Raw genomic sequence first — 6,962 nt, 5'->3', positions numbered from 1 at the left:
TCGATGGCACATAACAACAACAACTATTATACGTGTCATTCCACAAGTGAGAAACCTGAGGCCAGAGGAAGTCAGTAATAGTGCACAGACCATGGAACTGGTAGGTCCAGGTGTGTTGGATGCTTAAGCTAGCTCTCTGATTCTATACTCTCATTTTTTTACTTACATTTGAACAAAGAAGCTTCTCAATGTCTTATGTCCAGGCTCCCGATTGGTACCAGCCTTAACCCCTAATTTTCAGGTTAGTCCTGTTGTGATTTCTAGTTCACGAGCTAGTTCCTCAGTGCTAGAGGCTTCTCTACAGATCTGGGCGCTCAGTCCTACTCACTTGGTTCTGTCATCCTGTCTGGTCAACTGTTTGTCATTCTCTGGACACCCTTTTCTTCCTTGGGTGATAGTTTGTGCTGTCCTGATACAGTAAGGTGATATGGTTAGGGACACGTGCTGTGGAGGTGGATTCCCTGTGTATAAAATCCCAGGTCTACCTTAACTAAACACAGTTTGCTTCAGCTTCTCTGAGGTTCAGCTCCCTTCAGGACTCTCACTCACAATGTTGTTTTGGAAATCAGAGTGCTTAATGAATGCTAGCTATTATTTTCTACCCTTGCTTTCAGATGTCCTGGCCTTGGGGCTGCAATTTCTTTTTCAGATGGATCTGATCTCCGGTTGCCTCATCTCCCTAGGCAGTCCAGAAAGCCAGACTAAGCTGTATCTGGTGGGGAGCAAGATTTCAGCTCTGACAGAGAACTGTGGTGAAAGTGGCCAGGGTAAGTTGGACTCAAGAGGAGAATACCAGTGCCTCCCATGGTGGCCCTGGGGAACTCTGGTACCAAGGAGCTCTAGTGGCTTAGTGGTAAGAAACTACCTTACAATCCTAAAGGCGTGTGGTTAAAATCCACCAATTGCTCCATGGGAGAAAGATGGGCAATATCTGGTGAAATTAACTGCCTCTGAAAACCTGCTAGAGGGTCAGCTATGGACCGGTTCTGACTCAACAGTACACAGCAATAACCATAGTGGCTTAATGGTTAAGAGTTGCACTACCAATCCATTGGTTCACAGTTCAAATCCACCAGCTGCTCTATGGAAGGAGAAAGATGGGCAATATCCTCCCATGCAACTTACTGCCTCTGAAAACCCACTGTTGAGTCAGCAATGGATTGATTCCCCCTTCACAGTATACAATAGCAAGATGGAGATAATTTGGCCACTAGTGAGAAAGGACCCAGGTTCACTTACGCACTTTATCAGCCTGCTTTGTTGTACTGTTTTTGTTGTGAACCATCCAGTTGGAGGAGATTGTCCATCCTTCTCCCACAGAGCAGCTGGTGGCCTTGAACCACGTGCCTTTGGGATTGCAGTGCAGCTTCTTGCCACTAGGCCACCAGAGCTCCCTCTTGGGCTTCTACTCCTTGACAGGCACAGTGGAGGCAGAGAAAGAGAGTGGCCTTGAGAATCTTCATGCCAGGATGGAGAAACTGATGTAAACAAGTCCTATCATTACAATATGGAATGTGAACACCATCCAAGCACCAGGGTAGGTGCTGTGGGAGCCAGGGGAGGGTCATGTTAGCATCAGGAATCTGTGTTCAACTTTCTCCCATGGTGAGTGCGTTCACCCCCACTGGTCCATCTGTTTCTTTATTTTTGTAGTCTTTTTTTTCCTGGCTCTGTTTTTCCTTCACTTGCTTAATAGAAAGCCTTTGGGAAAATTCCATCCTTGTTTGAGTTTGCACTATTGGGAAGGGGGGATTGTTTGCTCTTCAGCCAGGAGAGCCAAAGGGTGATGGGAGCATGAAGAGACCAGGTGTGCACCAGCAGAGGAGGAGGAGGCTGGGATGTCCTGGTGGAGCCTCTGGTTCAGGGGCAGGAGGAGGCGAGAACTCAGGAGGAGCTGAGCTTGGCTGCAAAGGCTGAGGCGACAGTGTGCTCCCTATAATCCCCTCTCAGAGCTCTCATCACACCCTTCTTCCCTCTGTTCAACTGGAGGGGAGAATCAAAGCCCCCTCCCACCTCAGAGAGTCCTGTGATCCTACTAGGGTGCTTTATATTATCACTGGCGAGAGGAGTGTGTGTGTGTGTGTGTGTGTGTGTGTGTGTGTGTGTGTGTGTGTGTGTGTGTGTGAATCTGGTGGATTTAGCAATAGGGCTTTTCCTCAAGTTCCCTTTATTATTTCCCTGTTGCCTTCCATAACACGACCACCACTACCCACCATAACCATCCCCACTCTACCCTCTCACCCCTCCTCCACTCTTACTCCACTCCCATGTCCAATCCCTCACCCCTTTTACCCTCTTCTACCCCACCATACCCATACCATCACTCCCACTCTCATCTCACTACCTACCCCCCACCCCTGCTCCCACTTCCTATCTCCATCACCACTTGCCTTCCCTCTCCTACCTCTACTGCCTCCACTACCCCCCTCCAATCCCTCCACTGTACACAACCCTCATTGTTTCTTCTTTCCTTGGGCCTCCAGCATTGTATCCATTCATTAAACAAATACTTGTTTAATATTCCCTATCTACAAAGGGCCGGAGGTAGGTTACTGGGAAAAGATAGTTATTTCAAAATTGTGCACAGGTACCAGTTGTATGTATGTGCCCTCGTGTGTGTGAGTAAGTGTGCGCAGGTCCTAGCCTGCTAGAGGTAGAAGAATGTTAAGAGCTTTGGTCTGAGAGTGAAAGCATTTGGGTTTGAATCCGGGTGCTCCCATGTGCTAGCGACGTGAGTTATGTAAACTCCCTGCGTTTCCCTTTCTCAACTGTGAACACGTGATGACAGCTCTACCTGGTGGGGTGGTTGTGAAGACTCAAGCGAGTGCACACACGCAGAATGCTTACAACAGAGCCTCACATAGCGTTAAGTACTCAGTAAGTATTAGTTCTCTGGGAGTATCACTTCCTTCTCATTCACCTAACTGCAAGCTGGGTGCAGACAAACCCATAAATGACCCGATTCCCAGATTTGTCTCTTGCTCAACCTCGAGTGACTCAGAGGCAGCCACCTGGTGTTCACCACCTCCTGTTGCCTGAGGCTCAGCTACAACGCTCAGCAAAACTCTGTCTAAGCAAACCACTGCGCTCTGCTCCTCTTGATTGATAGTCTCTACCCCAGGCTACTCTGGTTGGAGGAGAGGTGATATCACACAGTGTGGGTTGCCTCAGCTCTGTGCCACCCTCCAGACATATGTCTGTACCAGCACAGCTCCCTCTTAGCTGGCTGACAAAGGAGGAGAGGGAAGAGAGAGTATCTGAGGTGGAACCCAGACACCCAGCCCTCTGGGTCTAGGGAACAAGGAACTTGCCAAGGGAAGGAGGCTGAGGGATTCCAGCTCAGGGGGATCCATCCACGGCATTCCAGAGTGGGCCGAGCTGGCACTAATCCTGGGTACAGAAATGGCAGAGGTCAAGGTCAGGTTTTGTGACAACAGGCAGTGGCACTGTAGCGTCACTATTCTTGAACATCTGTGCTGTTCCCTTTGTTAGCAGAGGCTTTGAGGATCAGAGCAGGAGTGTGGTGTGGGCTTAAGACAAGAGGAGAGTTCTTGCAGTCCACCATGAGGGTGGGGATGCCTGCCAGAGGGAGGGAGGGAGGAAGGAGAGGGTCGAGCATGTATGTGGGTATGTGTGTGGGGGCATTGAGTCCCTGGGAGGTGCAAATAGTTAAGTATCTGATTGCTAATCAAAAGATTGACCTTTCATATTCACCCAGAGGTACCTAGAAAGAAAGGATGGCTGATCTGCTCTGAAAGTTCACAGCCTTGAAAACCCATAGGCTATAGTTCTCCTCCAACACACATGGGCACACTGTGAATTGGAATTGACTTGATGGCATCTGGTTTGGCTTTGAGTGTGAGAATGTGTTTAGATGGGGAAAAGGAACTCTTGTGGCACAGTAATTAAATGCTCCTCTGCTCGTGTTTCAAACTCATCAGGCCCTCTGGGAGAAAGATGTAGTAGTTTGCTTCCACAGAGATTTACAGCCTTGGAAATTTTTTTTTTAATTTTAATTTTATTATTTTGCGTGTGTGTACTGTCAAATCAGATCTGACTGGTTGTTGTTGTTGTTGTTATGTGCCGTCGAGTCGCTTGCGACTCATAGCTACCCTATGTACAACAGCCCTAAACTCCGCTCTGTCCTGTGCCAATCGCACTGTCTCTGACACTCCCATCCCGATTATCCCAGTCACTGAATCAATCCACCTCATAGAGGGCCTTCCTCTCCTGCGCTGTCCCTCCACCCTCCCAAGCATGATGTCCCTCTCCAAGGACCGGTCTCTCCTCACAACATGTCCAAAGTATGTTAGACGGAGCCTCAGAATCCTTGCCTCCAAGGAGCCACCTGGTTTAACCCTTTCCAGGACAAATCTGTTTGTTTTCCTAGCAGTCCATGGTATTCTCAATACTCTTCTCCAGCACCACAGCTCAAAGGCATCGATTCTCCTTCTATCCTCCTTGGTCATTGTCCAACTCTCTGATGCATAACAAGTGATTGCGAAGACCATGGCCTGTATCAGACACACCTTAGTCTCCAGAGAGACACCATTGCTCTTTAGTACTTTGGAGAGGTCCCTAACAGCAGACTTTCCCATTGCAATGTGCCTTTTAATTTCCTGGCTGCTGGAGCCAAGCAAACTAAAGCTGTGTACAATCTCAATCTCTTCAATATCCATCCTGTTGTTGCCAATTGGTCCAGTGGTGAGAATCTTTGTCTTCTTGACATTGAGCCTCAATCCATATTGTAGGCTGCAGTCCTTGACACTCTGCAGCAGGCGCTTCAGGTCCTCTTCAGTTTCAGCAAGCAGGGTTGTGTCATCCGCATAACGCAGGTTGTTGATAAATCGTCCACCAATCTTGACCAATCTGACTGGTACAGAAGGAGATTTCCCCTCCTCGTTCAGTAGAGTATCTTGTGGATTCGAACTGTGTACCTCTGGGATTGCAGTGCAGCTTCTTGCCACTAGGCCACCAGAGCTCCCCAAGCCTTGGAAATTCTACTGGCCAAATTATACTCTGCTCTATAGAGTTGCTGCAAGTCAGGATGGACTCTGTGGCGATAGGTTGTTTTTATAACTGAGGGAGAGGTTCTGTGATTCTGGGTGTGTATTTCAGTGTTCAAAGTGTCTTTGTGTGAATTTATCTTTGTGTGTGCCTCAGTCTCCAGGTGTGCATCTCTTTTGGTGTGTCTCTGTGTTTGTTCTCAAGATAAGGGTAGTTTTTCTCTCTACCTTTGTTTGCTTGAGCAGAGTAGTAACCCAGCAAATAACATTTTTTCTTTTGAGAGGGTGGGAAAATATAGCCTCACCAGGGCAGGATGGGTCAAGACTTTATAAACACACACAAATCATAGGACATTCTTGTGTGTGATCCTTAGCTTCCCATGGTGCTGAGATTTGTACGTGAGCATTTTGAGTGTGTGTGCCATTTCAACGTGTTTTCATGTATGGTGAGTGAGTGTGCTTGTTTATTTTGTGTTTTCACCCTGTATTCTAGGTAGTATCTATGTCTGTAGATATGGGTGTATTTTTAAGCCCTTTTTCTAGTGATTTTTATCTTTTATATCCTATTAATGTTGTCTGGAGCTGCCAAGTTGATGCCAACTCATAGTAATCCTATGAATAACATATCAGGAACTGATTGTATCCTGCACCATTCCCATGGTCTCTGCCATGGTCAAGTCCATTGCTGCAATCACTATGCCAATTCATTTTGCTGAAGGTCTTCTCTTTCACAGACCCTCTACCTTTTCACCAGATGTCTCTTTGGAAGGACAGGCTCATCCTGACAACATACTCAAAATATAAGAGATGAAGCTTCACTATCCTTACCTGTTTGCACTTCCTCCAAGATAGATTTGTTTTGTCAGTCTGTGGGGTATTCAACGCTATTTGCCATCACAATTCAAAAGTGTAAAAAAGAAAAAAATCCTATAAATGCCTAGAAATGATTATACTTATACTAAGCTAGCTAAGTTGTTATTAGACTTGTTTTTCTAGTTTCTTTCTGAAATGCAAGCTGACCCTTATTGTTTTTAGCCATGCTTGCCATGGGTTTGTCCTTACATTAAGAATTGTGTATTGCTAAAATTTTGTATTGTTTGCATTTTCTGCCATCCTATGTAAACTTCAAGGACTGCGGCCTTCAGTATGGATTAAAGGTCGACATGAAGAAAACAAAGATTCTCACCACAAGGCTGATTGGTAGCATTATGATAGATGGTGAAAATATTGAGATTATTAACAACTTTAGTTTGCTTGGCTTCACAATCAACACTCTTGGTATCAGTTACCAGGAAATTAAAAGACAAATTGCATTGGGAAAATCTGCTGTCATGGACCGCTCCAAAGTACTGAAAAGCAATGATGTCATTCTGGAGAGTAAGGTGTGTCTGATCCAGGCCTTAGTCTTCTCAATTACTTGCTATGCATCAGAAAGCTGGACAATGACTAGGGATGATAGAAGGAGAATTGATGACTTTGAGTTGTAGCGCTGGCGAAGAATATTGAACATACCATGGACTGCCAGGAAAACAAACAAGTTCATCCTAAGGAAGGGTGAGACTAGGCTGCTTCTTGGAGGTAAGGATTCTGAAGCTTCATCTGGCATACCTTGGGCAAATTGCAAAGAAAGGCTAGTCCTTGGAGAGGGACATCATGCTTGGAAGGGTGGAGAGACAGCGCAGGAGAGGAAGACCCTTGATGAGATGACGGATTGATTCAGTGATGAGGTAAGGAGGGTAGGTGTGTCAGAGACAATAAGGTTTGGCACTGGCTAGAGCAGGGTTTAGAGCTCTTGTACCTAGGGTCACTATGAGTTGCAAGCAACTTGATGGTACATAACAACAATAACATGTAAACTTTAGCTTAATTGCATATTGGAGGTTGCTTATGTAAAGAGGTTGTTTATATAATATGCAATTAAGCTAAAGTTTACATGTTGTTGTCATGTACCATCAA

The sequence above is a fragment of the Elephantulus edwardii genome, unplaced genomic scaffold (genome assembly GCF_000299155.1).
Source record: "Elephantulus edwardii isolate Elephantulus edwardi_28Jun2011 unplaced genomic scaffold, EleEdw1.0 scaffold00168, whole genome shotgun sequence".
Lineage (NCBI taxonomy): Eukaryota > Metazoa > Chordata > Mammalia > Macroscelidea > Macroscelididae > Elephantulus > Elephantulus edwardii.
Note: the sequence above shows the minus strand (reverse complement) of the source record.